The sequence below is a fragment of the Sus scrofa genome, chromosome 1 (assembly GCF_054392235.1).
Source record: "Sus scrofa isolate SSC_HxYL_T2T_F1_AM1 chromosome 1, Sscrofa_HxYL_maternal_Yorkshire_Landrace_v2.0, whole genome shotgun sequence".
In the NCBI taxonomy this organism is placed as follows: domain Eukaryota; kingdom Metazoa; phylum Chordata; class Mammalia; order Artiodactyla; family Suidae; genus Sus; species Sus scrofa.
In genome coordinates, this window is record NC_139383.1 from 168,611,851 (window position 1) to 168,630,883 (window position 19,033).

At 39.8% G+C, this 19,033-nt stretch overlaps 1 long non-coding RNA gene across 1 annotated transcript in view; it reads left to right on the top strand.

Annotated features, from left to right (window-relative positions):
• Positions 1–19,033, top strand: part of LOC146406837 (uncharacterized) — a 487,766-nt gene that overhangs the window by 414,974 nt on the left and 53,759 nt on the right. The window lies entirely within an intron of this gene.

The window sequence follows — 19,033 nt, forward strand, 5'->3', positions numbered from 1 at the left end:
ATTCTGTTCTTGCATCTGCTGACTTTAATCTGGAAATACATAAGCCCAGAAATGTTTGAGGAACACCACATGAAACCAGAGAATGAAGGTTACCCAAAAAAAAATGGAGCCCAGAAATGGGGAGCGGGGGGTTGAGGGGGAAGGAGTTCTGATGAAGTCAGTTGAAAGTATAGATCAAGCAATGATTGATGCTATATATTCCCCCCCCTTTTTTGCTAGTTTCTGAATTCTGTTATTGGTGACTAAAAGAGAAGCAACTGTTACAGTGTCATTTGATAATCTACATTAATAAAGTTTTGGTAAGACAGGCTCAGTGTGAAGATATGTGAATTTGTCCACACAAGATACTGAAATAAAAAATCTCATGGGTTATTTCACAACATAATTTGGTTTCTTTGACTAGCACCACACAAGAAGAAAAATGTCAGGGACAAAAATTATTTTAGGGGTTTAGTTACTGATATGTCTTGGGTGATACAATAAAGTTACCCACCTGTTTACTACTCTGATTAAATTTTTCTGAACTCCAGTTCCAACTTCGTAACATCTCCCTTTATTTCTGAAACAACCAGCGGCTTCCCTGGGTTCCTTCAGATCCAAAGGTTCAGTTTGATTGCTGTTTCTCCAAGTGGAAAAAATTAAAAGCATGCTCAATGCAGAAGATCATGTGCTCTTCAATTATAGCCCCTGCTGACACATGTGGCAGGTAGTTTTGGGTGCTACAGTGACTGGAGGACTCAGTACAATTTCCAGCCTGCAAACAGTTTCTCTAGATACCAGAGGAAAAGAATGGTCTTTCTTCCATAGTGCGATGCTCAGATATGGTCACTGCCCACCCACACAGGCATGAGCTTCCAAGGCCAAACATTCTAGACTCTCCATACCCTTGACTTACACACAGAGCCATTCCTTTGAGGCATGCCCGAAGTACCAGAGTGACTGGATTATATAGAATTTAGCCGTGAGCCACATATTGTGCCCAGAGATAACAATATGGAGGAAAGGGAAAGGAGAGCAAGACTTTCTTGAGCTCAAGAGATCAGTTCTGGATTTTCTAGCCACCTGGTGGGGCAAGCATTTGGGAGGAGGAAGGCTCAAGGCTTCTGGACATTCAAAAGACGTCCATTCCAGTAGCCCCCAGTAGACCACCACACATCCTTATACAAGCCTGACACGTCTGTTTTTGCAAAGCAACATATTTTAGAAATGATTTGTTTCTCTTATAACACCCAGAGCAGGATATATGTTCTTTGAAGAGTCAGCTCTCTACCGCATTACACTCTAGTGTCCATCAACATTAACCTCTGCAACTTGTACTACTTTACATTTCATCACAGCAGTGCTTCCCTATTTTAGAACAGCATTCATATCCAGTCGGCACATGAGTCTCTAACCCACTTTCCGCCCAGTGATATCTATGGATATAACACAGCTGCCAACCAGTCTAAGATATTAATAGTAATCAAAAAAGTATCCCTGTAGGCCACCCCAGGCATGCTATTTACCATCAAACAGGTATTCAGACTTCACAGACCACAAAGTCCTTCCCCACTGGCAGGGAAGGACTGGCCTCACCATGAATTGCTCTGATTCTGCATGAAGCACTTAGAGTCAAAGGACCAAGCCCCAGCAGCCATCAACCTTGATGAGAACAGTGCCCTAGAAGGAGCGCTGTGAGAGTCACCTCCTCCACCAAGGATTCCTGATCTCCCAGACAAATTGCTTCTGATATGATATAAATGAGTATAACATTTCTTCTAGGATTCTCTCATTGCACAATTCTGAATTCCTTTGAGAATGTGGACCTGAAAGCCAAGCAGTAACCAGCCTTCAGCAGCCATTAGACCATCATAGACCATGCAATCCTGAAAGACCACAGTGCACTGAAAAGCATGTGGAGGATGAAAAGAAAACACCATGGGGTTGGACACAGATAGGAAATTAAGGCAGGAGAACTGAGAGTTTGCAAGGACCTCTGTGAGGACTGGCCAGCACGCTCCACCTGGCAGCTCCAGCCGCTCCGCAAAAGTGGCAGAATGGCAAAGGCAAACTGACAGGTGACACCTGAGGGACAGAGAGCCTCAATTTAGATTACCTCACTGTGAATGTCCCCTGTGCCCTCAGGGCTCTGTGACTAAAATTGTCCTGGGGGCTCTACCAACCTAAAGAACTGGGATATAAGGGGGAGGGGCATCGAGGTGATGTAGTAGTGTGGAAAGGGGGTGTGGTTACATCACAAGGAAACATTGAGTGTTGAGCAGCTGTTGAGTGAATGACAGAGAAGGCAATGAGGGCGTCTCAGGCTTCGTCTGTGGCTAATTGATGTGCACCCTCTGAAAAGAAGAAAAAAACGAGGATCCAACCTGCAGGAGAGGAGCGTCAGATCTGCTCATATATCTCGCATTGTACTCTGTGAAGGAAGATATTAAGTGTTTTATTTGTTTGTTTTGAGTGTGGGGCTTTTTTGTTTGTTTTTAGTGAAACCATAAATTTTGAGAGAAGCTGTAAAGGAAGTGGAATCTGCTCCTCCAGATGGAAAGGCTGGACCCCGTGCCTGGCAGCCGGGCTGTGGGAGGGAGAACACGAGGAGAAAGGAAGTGGGAGGTAGAGGCAGGGAGTGAAGAGGATGAGGGTCATGCAAAGAGAACAGGCTTGCACTGGAAATGCTGGTGCAAATAGACCAGGCAGACCTGGGTGTTCCAGCAAAAGCGCTGGGTGAGACCTGCAGTTTAACTTGCAGCCAAAGGGAAAGTGAATCTGGGATGCCAAGAGGGAAGACATCTTGTCTAATGATGCAGAGTGATCAGCCTAGGCTTGAAATTGGAAGTTAGAAGATTTGCAGGTTGGAGAATGACCCCAAACTGCTTATTCTTAGACATTAACACTGACAGGTAGACATTAACACTGGAAAAGGAGTCTCTGAGTTTTATAATTGTGTGTTCGTTTTCTGTTTTTTATCTTTGACATCTCTTTTTAGCACTGTTATAAGATTTTGCAGTAACATCTGGACTTACAGGGATTTCAGATATGAAAGTCAGACAACATATTCAGACCTTGAGCCCCACAATGTACAAACTATAAGAGGAAAGAAAAAAAGTACAGTTTGGTTATCTGTTAAATTCAAAATATTTTTAATATTTTGGTAAAGTTTTTGATATAAGATACAGTTGATTTACAATGTTGGGTCAGTTTCTGCGTTTCTGCTCTAAAGCATAGTGACCCAGTCCTGTGTGTGTGTGTGTGTGTGTGTATATATATCCTTTTTCTCATATTATCTTCTATTATGATGTATCCCAAGAGACTAGATGTAGTTCCCTGTGCTATGCAGTAGGACCTCATTACTTATCCATGCACTATTCACAATAGCCAGGACATGGAAACATTCTAAATGTCTATCAACAAATGAATGGATTAAGAAGATGTGTACATATACACAATGGAATACTATTCATCCATAAAAAACTAAAATAATGCCATTTGCAGCAACATATATGCAACTAGAGATTCTCATACTAAGTGAAGTAAATTAGAAAGAGAAAGACAAACACAATATGATATCATTTGTTTGTGGATCTAAAATATGGCGCAAAGGAAACTATCTTCAAAACAGAAACAGACTTAAGGACAGAGAAAACAGACATGTGGTTTCCAAGGGAGAGGGAAGAAGAAGTGGGATGGATGGGGAGTTTGGGGTTGGTAGCTGCAAACAATTACATTTTGAAAACAAAATAGTTTATTTTTAATTTTTCCATATTCAAATGCCTAGAAACAAAAGTTATAGATGAAAAAAATTAAAATATGAAAAACTGAAACCTTTCTATCTAGATGGAAATTTGCCTAAGTAACTTATAAATAATTAAAATGTTATTACTTAGGACCAAATTTTCTGAGGTGAGTAATAAGGACTTCTAGTGTAGATGCTAGAGCAAACCATCCTGGTTTGATTGGTAGTAAGACATGTCTAAAACAAGAGCTGAGTGAGTTATAAGCTTCAGTAGCCAAACCTGTTTAATGCTTTATTTAGCAGGATATAGATATGTTACTACATAACTTTAAATGAAGGAAAAAAACCTTTACTCACAAAATGCCCAATTTTAGTTATTATGGATTATGCTAAGTACACACAAAGGATTTTTTTAGCTGTTTCCAAAACTAAAGGCAAAATATACTGCAATCATTTAAATTCTATAACAAACAAAGAATACAAGCGATAGTAACAGCTCTAAAATAGCAGGGAAAATGAACTCATTTTAAAATTAGTCTTTAGCAGGTGTGATGAAGAAGATAAATTTGAACAATTAGGAGCTAATGAAGACTTTGTCAAAAAAAATTTCTATTTACAAAGAATAAGTGAGAAAATGCTTGGGAAACAAGGACATATATTAAGCAATAGGTCTGAATGACAAATGCCCTGGGCTATTAAGGAAATTAGTCAAGAAAGTTAATTAACTTACAGTGATTTTTCAAAACTCGTAGTAGATTGGATACTGGCAACATGGTACCCATCATCAGGAAAATGATTAGAAAGAATGAGCTCAGAAATTACCAAGTGATAATTTTTCCACTAATCATATTAATTGGTAGTAAAATCATAAGGTTAGAATTCAATGCATAACAAAAAGATCAGGACACCAGAACCATAATAATCATGAGCATATTTTAAAAATTAAGCACCCAAAACTAAACAACCTTTATTATTTTTCCCCCCATATCATTGAAATACAGAGAGAAGGAAAATAAAATTTATATTGATTACCAAGTATGTATTTTTAAAATAATTTTAGAATGTGAAAAATCCAGCATTCACTTGCCAATTACTTTTTATCGACTTGTTTGGAGACTTGGCTATGTAAATTGAGACTTATTTTTGGCAAGAAAGACTGATAGTTATTGTCACATAGAAAAAGTCTCTAGTGAAGAGTCACAGTAGTTGACCAGAGGGCTAATTTTCCCCTAGTCTATACCCTATGCTAATAATATCAATACTGAACATTGTGACATTGGTTTTTTCTTAATAGTGAGAGCAATTTTAGGATTTAAACCTGCATTGCTCTGGGAATTTGTGGTTAGCCATTGGTATGGGTAGAAGAAAGAGTGTATCTAAAACCTCAAAACCGGGGGTGAGGTGGGGGTGGAAATGGCTTCAAATGAGACAACTAGTTGGGAGGAAACAAAGTCTTTAATGAAGATAAATGGATGGATGAAAGCAAGTAATCAGTGTGGAAGAAGGATGTTCCCCAGCCTGCGGCAATCCTAATGAATTATTCATTCGGACCTTGGCCAGCGGCTGCCAGGCGTGTCCTCCTTGCTCTGCAGTTACTGGCAAATCAACGGCTGTGTCCAAACTTGACCTCTAGTACTGTGGGCCCAGCCTGGAGGGGAGTCACACTGTGGCAGGTTTGGGGGAGTTACTTTCTTATTGTTGAGATAGATAGTAACCTGTGTCCACGTTAGGCACAGATGATATGGAGAGGTAAATTCAGTGCCATCTTGCATAAATCACATTCTTGGAAGGTTGTTTTCTAGTTTAAGACTGAGAGTCATTTTCTTCCCATCTTCAAACAATTAAAAGTAAAAGATTTCTCTACAAAAAAAAAAAAAAAAAAAAAACTAACATGATGTTAGATTTGTCTCTAATCTTGGATAAAATTCTTAGCTTCACTGTCTTTGTTTTCTCATTTTCAGCTGTAAAATAGAGATTTTTTAAAAAAAAAAAAAAACCTACTTTAAAAATGTGAGCATGAAGCTTAATGAGCTGAGATATCAAATGGGAAAGTTAGTCACAAATTTTCAAGTGTTATATGCATTAGCTATTATTTTTAGCTTACAGCAACGCCGGATCCTTAACCCACTGAGTGAGGCCAGAGATGGAACCTGCATCCTCGTGGATGCTAGTCAGATTGGTTAACCGCTGAGCCACAATGGGAACTCCTAGCCATTCTGATTAGATTATATTTGTATCTTTTTCCAAACTGTTAATCTATACACAGACCCATTTAACAAACATTTGTTGTACCTCCAAATCTGTGCTACTATAACAGGTCCAATGATACAGTGATAAATGGTTCTCTGCCCTCATAATTTATACTCCAGAGGAGAGGGTGATATTACAACACAATGTGACCATGAATCTGATTTTTTTAAAATGTGTGTACTTGGAAGATACACTTGGGTCAAGGAAAGCTCCCTGAAGGAAGTGACCATTAAGATGAGAATTAAAGGTTGCGTAAAAATTTTAAAAGTGAGAGGTTTTGGTGGGGGAGTACAACCCAAACAGAATAATTAACACGTGCAAAGACCTGGAGGATACATTCATAGCTTGTTTCTGGAACTGCACACAGTCCAGTTTTCATAAAATGAATAGTGTAATTCTGTGTGTAAGGAGAGATGAGCCAGGAAAATTTTATAGAGACAAAATCTGATGGTCTTAGACAGCATACAACAAAGGCTGAACATTTTCCAGTAGACAACAGAAGCTATTAAGGGTTTAGGCAGGCTATCGACTGGATTAAGGATTTAGATTAAGGTTATTGCAGTAACAGATGAATACGAAATGATGAAACATAGTAGTAAAATGTTCTAAGGAGGGTTTTACGAACATTCGCTGCTTGTAAAGTTTTATTGGAACAAGGTCACATTCATTTACACATTGTTTATGTCTGTCTCAGTTCTGGAATGTCAGGACTGAGTGGCCATGTGAGTGACTGGCCCCCAAAATCTGAAATATTTACTATCTGGCTCTGATTGAAAAAGTTTGCTAACCTATGATCTAAGGAAAAAATAGTAGAAATGAAGAGCAGAAGAAGGCATTGCAGAAAAGTCAAGGAGCTAAAATTGACAGTTTGTAACCTACTGAATATCGAGTAGGAAGAAAGAGAAATCTAAAATGTCTAATATGGGTTAAACGAATAGGTGAAATGCGTAAACTATATCTGATACCTTATCTCTATAAATACTTAACTACTATGATGCAATCATGCTTTCTAATAATCACGGCTTAGGGTTAAAAATATAAACTATACTGCAATATATTAAACCTCTAAAAATGTGACTTCATATGGTTCAACATATAAATTAAGTAGACCAGTGTTTTATTTAGGGTCAAATTGGAATGAATATTATTTTACAAATAAAGTTAAACTTCCCTCTTCAAATCTGATTTTTTTTTTTCTTGCACAAATCTCATAGAAGTTTGTGGCATTACATATATATCTTGAGCAAATTCTTTCAAATGTTGGTTTTCTTTTTTTAAAATTTTTGAAAGTATCATTGATTTACAACATCCTGTCAATTTCTGCTTTACAGCAAAGTGACCCAGTCATACTATATATATATATATATGCTCTTTTTCTCATGTTATCTTCCATTATGTCATATCACAAGTGACTGGATATAGTTCACTGTGCTATACAGTAGGACCTCTTTGCTTATCCATTCCAAGCCTCAGTTTTCTCATTTGCAAAATCTCTGTTTATATAATCTCTAACATCTAAAAATTCAAACATGACTGATGTGTGGATCATTATGATTTTCAATTGATTTGCAGCAGAGGAAAAGAGCAAAAAGATGGTTGAGGTGGCTGTAAATCTGACTAAGAAATAAAACATCTAGAGAGAGAACAATATAATAAGAGAGATGTTACTGACCTAAAAAGAATTCCAGACTAGATGCTTGGGAGGTATATATCCAATTTAGTATAAAACTGGACTGAATATACACGATGGTATAGTTGGTTTATACTTTTAAAAAATCAAGGAGTTCCCATCGTGGCGCAGTGGTTAATGGATCCGTCTAGGACCATGAGGTTGCGGATTTGATCCCTGCCCTTGCTCAGTGGGTTAAGGATCCAGTGTTGCCGTGAGCTGTGGTGTAGGTCGCAGATGCGGCTCAGATCCCATGTTGCTGTGGCTCTGGCATAGGCTGGAAGCTGCAGCTCTGATTAGACCCCTAGCCTGGGAACCTCCGTGTGCCGCGGGAGCAGCCCAAGAAATGGCAAAAAAATAAAAAAATAAAAAATAAAATGTCAAGAATGTGGAAACCATTTTAATGACCTATTTCCATACTTTCTAGTATTTCTGATGCCATGATGATTCATCACTGTTGAGCCACTTAGTACCATTACAGATTTGTTTCTCTGTCTTTATTGTGTAGAACCAGACAGTGTAGTTGTCCTTTTGATGGACCAACAAGTGCATTGGAAAGGTTGAGATGGGTCAACTGAGATAGAAACCTTGGTAAACTGCTTTGATTTTTGTTGTACTAGAGACTCTTTCTTCTGAAAGTTTCCTTGTTTTTCTTTTCCTTTTTCTTGTGCCTTGTCTTTTTCTTCATATGTCCTGATAGAAGAAGAAAAAGAAGGATCTTTTGTGGTATGATGCATTTGGTAGATTCTAAAGACAGTATTAGCCATTCAGAAGAGGAGAATGAGAGAGCAAAAGTTGCATGTACGCAGGATATGTGTTGCGTTGTCTATTACTTCAGCATTTATGCATTTGCATTTAAAACCCAAAGTACAAATATTGTGAGTCAGGATCAATTTTGCTTTAAATCAGTTGGGTAGAGCCAGAGCCAAGGCACACAGGCAGCCAAAGTACCTGTTAGGAAGATGATAAATTGAGTCCTTAAGTCCTTGGCAGAGTAGCTGACTTGGAGATAAGAGATAAGGAAATTAGTTTGCAATAGAATCTCTACTGATTAGTTGGGATGGAAATCAGAAGGTCTTCTGCAGTCCAGATTACATCTTTTATTATCTTTGCAACTTCCTTAGCACATCAGCATATTTTGCAACCCCCCCCAACACCTCAGTCCCTTCAGTAACATCTTTTGCTTGAGCGAGCAGTAAATAACAAGGAGAACTAGGGACAATTAACTATTATTGTAGCTCTATGACTAATGAAAATTCGTACATTGCACTTTGGGGAAAAATGTACTTATTAGCATGCCTGTGGGGGGTGGGTTAATGTTGCTATTTTAACTTTGATTGGGAGAAACTGAAGTCAAAATAACTTACCCAAGGTTATCCAGCCATCTGTGGCAGTTGGAATTACACAAGCAGAGCTCCTCTCAGCAATGGCCCCAAGCTACCTGGTGAAGCAAGGCCAGGATCCCTACAGCATCCTTGGCCAAACCCCAGTCTCTATACTCAGGATTTGTCTCTGCATAATGTAGCTCCTTTCAAGATAACTAAAAATTTATGTTCTAACTAGCAAATCTTACTATTCCCAAACTTTTCACATGCATTCACACATTCATGTAGTCATTCCTTTCTGAGGATTTTTGAATCCAATAAAAATTTTAAGACCCAAAAAAGAAAATTTTAATGGTCATGCAACTATTGGTGATAGGGATGGAGTAGGATAGTTACACAGGTAGTTGTGGAAGTCCCAATAAGGGACCATAGATAGAGAAGGAAACCTAGAGAACTTTGGGAGACCAGTACTTAATTAATAATTACTCAAGAAAGCAATCAGAATAAGGCAGGCTTGCTTGACTAGCAGAGGCACGAGATATGCCTCAGGTGATTGGGTGGGGGATGGGGAAGGTCTGCCTAATTAGGTTAAGGAGTTTAAGGACCATCCTTCTGCTGATTTGAATAAGCACCTGGAGAGTTCTAGTTTGACCTTATAAGGTCAAATGCTCTCTTACCAGATACCAAGGAAGAAGACGTGGTCTTTTCCCACCCCCACTTCCCTTGGATTATAAAACTGTAGCCTACCGGATCCTCAGAGCAGAGCTTCCTTGCCAGCCTGCTTGTCCTATCTTAATAAATGTATTTCCTACCTATCACTTTGTCTCTTGCTGAATTCCTTCTGCGCAGAGGTGCAAAGAACCCGAAACCTCAGTAGGTCCAGACACCAGGTGAATGAAAACCTGTGGGTTCAAGTCCCAGTCTGGGTTTAGGCTGGGTTCATGTCTTGGCATGTGGGTTTAAGTCCCAATCTCAGCTTTGTCTGGGTTCAGGTCATAAGTGCTATCAGTTTCACTGGCAGGATTGATGTGCAAGCTCATTAGCCACCAAATCACACTGTCACTTATTTCTTTATTAATTCAACCAAAATTTATGTACCACTTCCTGGGTAGTTCCTTGTTGCCATAGCCCCAAATCTGGATGAGGGGCAGATACTGAGTGTTCTCTCTCTCTTCTCTCACTCTCTTTTTTTTTTTTTTTTTTTTTGTTGTTGTTGTTGGCTGTGCCATGCCACGGCATGCAGAAGTTCCTGGACCAGGGATCATACCTGTACCATGACAGCAACTCGAGCCATAGCAGTGACCAAAATGGATCCTGAACCTGCTGAGCCACCAGGTTCTCTTATATGACATAAGAGAGAGTACTTGACAGTTCTCTTATATGATATAAGAGAGAGTACTTTATTGTGTAGTTTATGGGTTAACTACTGGAAAATTCTGAGCAGGGGTGTGACTGGATTAGATTTTCTTGACTGGTTCTGGCAGCAATCAGAAAGACAGAGTATAGGAGAAACCAGAACTAGGAAATAGCCTGTTTCTGACAGAGAGATGATAGGAACTTGCACTAGATGTTTAGCCATGGGTATGGGGAGATGAAGGCAGATTGAGGCACATTATTATTCACAGGACAAACAGGAAGATGGGAAAACATGAGTGGCCCTGGAGGTAGGAGGCAAGAAAAAAGGGGAAGTTTAGTATGACCTTTAGGTTTCTGGCTTGGAGGATGGAATGAATGATAGTGGCATTCAGTGAGACTGGAATCACAGAAGGCAAATTAGGTGGGGGCTGGGTAGCGCGCGGGAGATGCAGAATGGGAAATGCCTTTACTTTGAAATATGCTGAGTTTGAAATGCAAGCATCTGGGCAATTTCCAGTAAGCAGTTCACTATACAGATCTAGACCTCAAGGAGAAATCTGTACTAACATAGAGATTTGACAGTCGTGATGTAGTGGACACTCGTGCATTTTGGCTGGCCTTGATTCCTCACCCTGCCAGGGGCTGATCCTGAGTAAGGGTTATAACCTATAGAATCTTTAGAACTGAAAAATTAGATGGTCATTCATTTTCTTTTTGGCTTTGTTTTGAGTGTTGTCGCCATTGTTTAAACCATGAAAAAAATCTGATGATCTTAGTGAGTACTAGGGGAAATATGCAGTCAAATATCAAGATGTGTCTAATAAACTTTGAAAGACTTATAAATCCATTAGAACAGGGAGTACAACTCACATATGTTTGCCTGCCATTCCTTTATTTTTCTCAGCATTTTTGACATTCACCCTCTGCCTCATGGGAGTTGTTAAGATAAAAATGTTTTGAAGGCTGCAAAGCATTAAACAAAAGTAAGGAATTAAAATGGTCACAGCATGATGATTAGACTTTATACAATGTAAATCACTTAACATGATGTCTTCACACCATAATTATCCAATCAATATTATTTTTCTTACCCATGTCAGTGGACCCAAATGCTTAAAATGTCTTCAGCACAAGAAAACTAGAATGGTACTAATAATCAAATCACTAGTTGTAAGAAATCAATTCTAAATGTTCCAATTCACTTTGTATTGATTGGCCCTTGACAGCATTTTAAGAGTTTCCTTCTAGTCCTGTTATTTCTGTTCAGTGTACCAAGATGATGGATGCAATAACTGAGGCTTTTTATTTTTAATTAGAGATTTATTTGTTCAGAAATATGTCTTCTGAAGTAAAAGCCAAAGTGGACTACTATTAAGTTTTGAAAAATAAAATTAAAAAGCAAGAATTTGAGTTGAGTTATAATATATCTATTTCAGTTTAGCCTGAAAATATTTCTTTCAAATAAACAAGTTGTCATTTTTCCAGAATATAGGAAAAGGAAATCATGGCTCTGTCAACCACATATAGACTATTAGTGACACCAAGTGGTATGTTGGAAATGTTTTTAGTCTGTTTTTCAACTCTTGAGAGAAATTACAACCTGGGAAAAGGGTTATCACAACCAGTATAATCTGTAATATGCTTTTATTTATTTATTTATTTTTGTCTTTTGTCTTTTTGAAGGCCACACCAGTGGCATATAGAGGTTCCCAGACTAGGGGTCAAATTGGAGCTGTAACTGCCAACCTGTGCCACAACCACAGCAATGCAGGATCCGAGACAGGTCTGCAACCTACGCCACAGCTCATGGCAATGCCAGATCCTTAACCCACTGGGCGAGGCCAGGGGTTGAACGCACATCCTCACAGATACTAGTCAGGTTTGTTAACCAGTGAGACACGATGGGAACTCCTTTAATATGCTTTTAAATACTTGGAGTTTTTAATTATAATTACAACCATTGCTTCTGTAATAAAAGTTTTATTTCCAGGCCAGCGTAAGACTCAAGTAGTAACTTACACATGGACAACCACGACTACTATACAAGTGAGTATAAGTAATTTTGCTTATGTTTTTGGAAAGAAAGAGGAGGTAGGTGTTGTTCAGTGCAACCATCAGCCTTCTACAGGCATAGCTGCTGCCCCCTAAGGGTGGGAGGCACTGATGGGAAGGTTCAACCAAGTAAGGTCACACCCTTCGTGGCTGCTCATTGGGTTTATGATTTGCAGCCCATTATTTTAAATTTCTCATTAATAAGTTTTTTCCAGCTATAAACTGGGGACAGATATACTCATTGGTACAAGAGGAGGCCAATTACAGAAGGATCCAGAGCAGACAGTGAATCTGTTACCAGTTTCAGATAGTCAGGTCCCTCTTGTCTCACCTTTACCTGGGAACCACCTAAGAAGTTTTCCTGGTTGCAAGGCATATGATGAATGGGCAGATCCAGGGGACAGGTATGGGATGGCAAGAAGCAGAGTGAAGCATACTATCTGGCCAGTACCCAAGGGTGTGAAGATGTGAACCTACATGGGATATAAATCAAACTACCAAATTCACTACAACTGAAGTATTATATACAAGTGAGAGAAATGAAGAGACAATACAAATAAAGGGTTAGTGAGGTTAGATCATAACAGGCCATATCACTTGAGCAAGTTTGGGTTTTATCATGAAGGCATTGAAAAGTGGAGAATGATATGAATATATTGACTTTTTTTAAAAAAGTATGACCCCGGAGTTCCCATTGTGCCTTAGCGGATTAAGGATCCAACATTGTTTCTGTGAGGATGTAGGTTCGATCTCTGGCCTCGCTCAGTGGGTTATGGATTGGTGTTACTGCAAGCTACAGCACAGATCATAGATGTGGCTCATATCTGGTGTTGCCATGGTTGTGGCATAGTCTGCAGCAGCAGCTCTGATTTGACCCCTGGCTGAGAAACTTCCATATGCTGCAGGTGCACCCTTAACAAGAAAATGAATAAAATAAAATAAAATAAATAAAAGTGTGATCCTAATAACAGTTTAAGGAACAGAATCAGGATGGAGTGGATAGGACTGGAGCAGATGAACTAGTGAAGGGTTGGTAGAGCACATGGATTTATGAAACAGGCAGGGTTTTTAATTAATTGGATATTGATTAATCCGGTTTCCGTAGATGTGGGAATCAAGGATGGTGCCTCATCTTCTTTTGTTGTTCCTATAGATGACATTCTATAAATGTAAAAGGGAGAGCAAAAACAGCTCTTTAGTTACTATTTCTGATGGGGAAAGTCTTAGGGCTTAGAATAAAGTTCAGAAGAAGCCATGGAGAAGATGGAGTTTTAAGCTTAAGGACTCCTGAGTAGAGGCTCAGTACTTCCCAATCTTCTACTTCCAGGACCTCAGTTCAAGACTGCCAGCACCAATATTTGTACTAATGGAGTTCTCATTGTAGCTTAGCGGGTTAAGAACCCAACTAGTATCCATGTGGGTTCGATCCCTGGCCTTGCTCAGTGGGTTAAGGATCCAGCATTGCCACAAACTGCAGCATAGGTCACACATGTGGCTTGGATCTGGTGTTGCTGTGGCTGTGGTATAGGCCGGCAGCTCAAGCTCCAATTTGAGCCCCAGCCTGGAAACTTCCATATGCCACCGTTTGGCCATTTAAAAAAAAAAAAATTGCTAATGGACATTTAATCTGAAAATATTTAATAAACTGATATAGCGATATAGTGAGAGGTATACTGGGTGATAGACAAGTCAGACAAACTCTTTGGGTCTTAGATTCCTTAAAATAAGTGTGACGTTCAGATTATTCCTAAAATCTCTCCCTTATTAAATACTGATCTCTGTGACTTTTCAATAAACCCCTTCTTGTTCACTTGTCCCTCTGGCAATAATAAAACTTATTTATCCATTCCATTCACCATTAATATTTCTCTGATGTCTACCTAAAGGTAAGGAAATCATCCTCACTTCAGTCTCCCTTAAAAGCATAAGTGTCAGGAGATTCCGGGTGGCTTAGTGTGTTAGGATACAGCATTGCCACTGCAGTGGCTCAGGTCACTCCTGTGGCACAGGTTCAATTTCTGGCCTAGGAACTTTCACATGCCACAGGTGCAGCCAGAAGAAAAAAAAAAAAAAAAAGCAGACGTATCAGAGATTCTGGGTTTTCTAGAACAAACCTGATTTCAGGTCAGAACAAATCTAGTTTTAACCAGAACAATCCTGATTTCAAACCAGGGGAAAAAACAAACAAACAAACAAACAAAAAAACCTGATTTCAAACTGTTGTCTTGAAAACCCATTTGCATTGTGCCCTGATTCAGGATTGAGTGGGAAAGGCTCTCAGCAGAAACATCTAGAAAACAAAGCTTTTCTTAAGCACCTTCTCTAAAGCTTCATGAACCCTTGGATAAACAAGTCCTCTCCCAGCCGAAGAACTTTCTGGCAAGCTTCAGTCACTGGCTGTGCTTCTCAGGATGGATAACAGGTCAGCTGCCCTGACCCCAAACCCAGGACTCCCAGGCCTCACCTGGGAAGGAGGCTTAGCAGATCTGTGAATATAATCACCCACTTCCAAACAGCAGTTCTAAAGCAACATGAGCCTCGAGCCCTGCGGCAGCCTTTTCCTCCGAATCCTGGTCCTCTAATTGAAGGTCGTGTCTCTATCAGGAGCAGGGAGATTGCCTAGAGAGTTGGTTAGCACTTCACAGGCATGCTGAAACCCCTCTCCCTGACACAAGCAGCAGCCCTGGAGAACTACTAGCCCATGCCTTCATTCTGATGAGAGAAGCTTCAAAGGCCCCAAACAAGGAAAGAAGTGTCCCTGGAAAATGTTGAAATGACAAATAGCTGTATTTCTGCTGACAAAAGATGAAGATGAAGCAAATGTTAGAACAGAAAACATGATTTTATTTTGCTGGGCTCTCACTGGAAGCTATCATCAAAGTCTTTAACCGAAATGAAAAAGGTGTTGATATAACAAGCCCTCTAAAGCCAACTTCGATTTCTAACAACGGACATCGTCTTTGAAATAACAAAAGCTTACAAAGTCACGGAAAGTCTCAAGGCAGAAAGTCGAACACATGGCCCCAAAATATCTTGTTCTGCACATCTGTGAGACAATGATAGAGCTGAAGCAAATGTCAGAACAGAAAACATGGTTTTCTGTTACAAAGGAGGAAACTCAGAACGCAAAAGATATTAGGCAACTTGCTTAAGGTCACAGATCTAGTTAGTGACTTCTGAATTTTTAGCAACTGCCTTCTCTACATCTATGGAATCAATCTCTTCTCCCTGCAAATCCACCTTTGCCCAGTTATTGAGGCAGCCCTACTCAGGGCCGAAATTCAAGTTCAGCAGATGCTGGGGCCTAGTATTTGTCCTGCTGTCTTAGATCCATTCTGTGTTGTGCTCATTAAGCCACAGACATGCTGGAATCTGCCACCCTACCACCCCACAGCTGCAGAGTCAGGGGTCCACGTGCAGAACCATGCTGTCAATGGTAAGGTCTGTCTGACTTATGACACAGGGACCAAGACTGTAAATTCCAGAAGAACACGGGGCAAAAAGATTGGAGGGCTGGTGAAGTCATGGTGCATCCAAAAATTGAAGCCTACAGAATTAACTATTAGGAATAAGGGAAAAGATAGGAAATCCAAGAGATAAATGATTTTTTTTTTCAAACACTGCTTAGTATGAGAGGTCCTAGGGATTAGTTAATAAGTGAGACATTCAGACAGTTCAGCCTTTGAAAACTGCAAATGACTTGGAGCCGTGTAGCTTAATCTGCCATCCAGATACCCAGGTCACACGTTTTTCAAGAATAAGTAAAATTTTTTTAATTTAAAGTAAAAGATATGGAACCTGTAGAGATGACCCCTCAGATTAGAAGGAAAGGAGCAGCATGGAAAATACTCAGAGAAAGACAGTGTGAGAACAATCTCCCGCAGTATCTAAAGGGAATGTCTAGGGACAAGTACATGCAATGGAAACCAAGAGATGTGTTATTTACGAAATAGGGGCATCAAGGAGAGAAGAGTCTAACATGAAAAGTGAGATAATTGGAATAAGGAAGGACTGCTAAAAGATTCTCAACCCACAGTCTTTCTGCCCAGGTTCTTGGCTTTCCCAGCCACTTCCCTGGCCTTTCATCCTTTGGAAACTCTCTTCTGAGTTCCTGATCCAGCTATGAAGCTACCTTCTTGAAATAACATGTATAGTCAGGCCTCCATATCCACAAGTTCCACATCCATGGGTTCATCCAACTACAGGTTGAATTCTGCTGATGCAGAGGGCCGACTGTTCGTGTATGTTGCAAGAATCCCAGTGTTAACAAGTTCGAAATGGGACCCTTGGTCCCCATCCCACCTAAAACTCTCTACCCTTGCTCCACCCTCAGCTTTTCCCCATTGCAGAAAAAGCACCTCCCTCTTTTGGTTCCTTTGCTCATCCAAAACTCTTCATAATCGAACTTGCCCTCACCACTCCCATATGTGCCCTGACACATTCTATTTAATACTGAAACCCATGACTCCTTCTTTAAGGTAACGTCTCTAACACATTTCTTTTTCTGAACCTATTCCTCTGCTACTCTAGCATGATCAGCACTCATATCTTGCCTAGACTATTAAAATAATCTTCCAGTTGGTCTTCTTGTTTCTACTTTGCCCTATTTTATTTTATTCTCCATACAGCAGTTCATATTATCTTTAGAAACTGCAAATTTAAGCATTTCCTTCTTCACCTTAAGATCCTTTAATAGTATGAATAGTTAAATAAATATTTTTGCATGACATACCCACCCTTTGTGACTGACCCTGCCTCTCTCTTCAGCCTCCTTTGCCACCCCAACTTTCCTCCCACACCCATACTGTTTCAGTTCTTCAATAAGCATCTTTCAATATCAGGAGTCTGCACGTGCCGTTTCTTCTTCCTGGTACACCTTTTCCATTAGCAGTCTGATTATTCTTACATAAAAGTTCAATCTTAAATGGTACTTACTCAAAGAGTTCTTCCCTCATTGCCAGTCCAGATAAGTCTCTCAGGTGACTCTCTCATAGCATCCTTTATTCTACTTATTTTCCTAATACTTAGGATAATTTATGATTATATTGTTTTTGTATCTCTTTGGGGCATCACTGTGATCTTCACTCCATAGGAGCTAATGGCACAAGAAGACAGTCCATAAGTAGCAAGCTTCTGGCATACAGTATAAAAGGAACATGGGTTGTCTTCTTTTCCCCTAAATATCTTATATTAATGACCTACGGAAGGGGAAAAAAGAAGTATACCAATGAAAATGAGAAGGATGGGAGGGAGTTCTGTGGTGAGCAGGGCGTTCTGGTTGATTTCTGGAAGCCACACTGTATATGACAGAACAGCAATGGATGATCAAGGTGGAGGATCAAAGCTCGGCACACATAAAAGAGAATGCTGGGGCACTGTTGGGCATCAGGATTCCCAGACAGGCTCAGAATTCTGAGTCAGCAAACACTGAGGCTGAGAGGGCAGAAGGGAGATGGGGCCACAGTGGCTTCAGTTGGCCCCATGCATCCCATCTCCATGGGATGGTGGAGTGATGGGCAATCCAGAATTGTTTCCTAGGGAAAAAATTAAATTGTCAACATTTTTTGGTAATTTCAAAAATCTGGCCGGAGAGAGAAGGGATTTTTTTTTTCTTTTTTGCTTTTAAGGGCCACATCCACAACATATGGAGGTTCCCAGGCTAGGGGTTGAATCAGAGCTACAGCTGCTGGCCTATGCCACAGGCACAGCAACACAGGATCTGAACCGTGTCTGTGACCTATACCATAGCTCACAGCAACACCAGATCCTTTACCCACTGAGTGAGGCCAGGGATCGAACCCACAACCTCATGATTCCCAGTCTGATTAGTTTCCACTGCGCCACAACAGGAACTCTGAGAAGGTAACTTTAACATGGGTACTAAAGCCTGAGGGTAGAACTCATCCTACTCTGAAATTTGAGAGTATTTCAAGGTAGGACGAAGGGGAATGGAAACAGGTAGGGGAAAGGAGCAGTTACACCTGGCTTTTCTGCCTGCACGCCCTCTAGCACTGAATGCAGGTTATACACTTTTCCATAAAAAGCAGGCTTCTCAATTAAGCTCGCTTTTTGACAGAGAGGGCTATTGAATAAAGAGACCTACCTATCACAGATACAACAGTAGGGGTGACACAGGCGAGCTGCCTACATCAATCATCAAAATCATCCATTACTAGATAGGGATGGACAATCAAAATATACAAAGAACTGTGAAGAATATCATTGCTTCCTATAGCGAGGACGATAGTGACACTCAAAAACATTGATCTGGAAGAAACAATTTAAACAAGAATGTTAACTATTCTTATGGGTATTTTTCAGCTAATTCAAGAACGTATTACACATGCTCACATGCAAAAATGTTTGTGAAATTTTAAACATTATTGCAAAACAAAAGAGAGAGGGACTTGGAGAAAAAAAAATGGTCATCACTCAGGAGTTAAGAATAAAAAATAGAGAAAAGTTGAGCTGTAGATGATAAATTCAGGGGCCCAATACTTGATGTCCATGCATTTTGAACAGTAGGATAGGAAGGGAAGATATTATTAAATAATTTGTACTGTATTTCATCAATTCTAAAATGACCTCACCTCTAAAATGCATTATTTCATTTATTGCTAAGGAAATAAAAGCTGTGCCAACTGAATTATGATACAA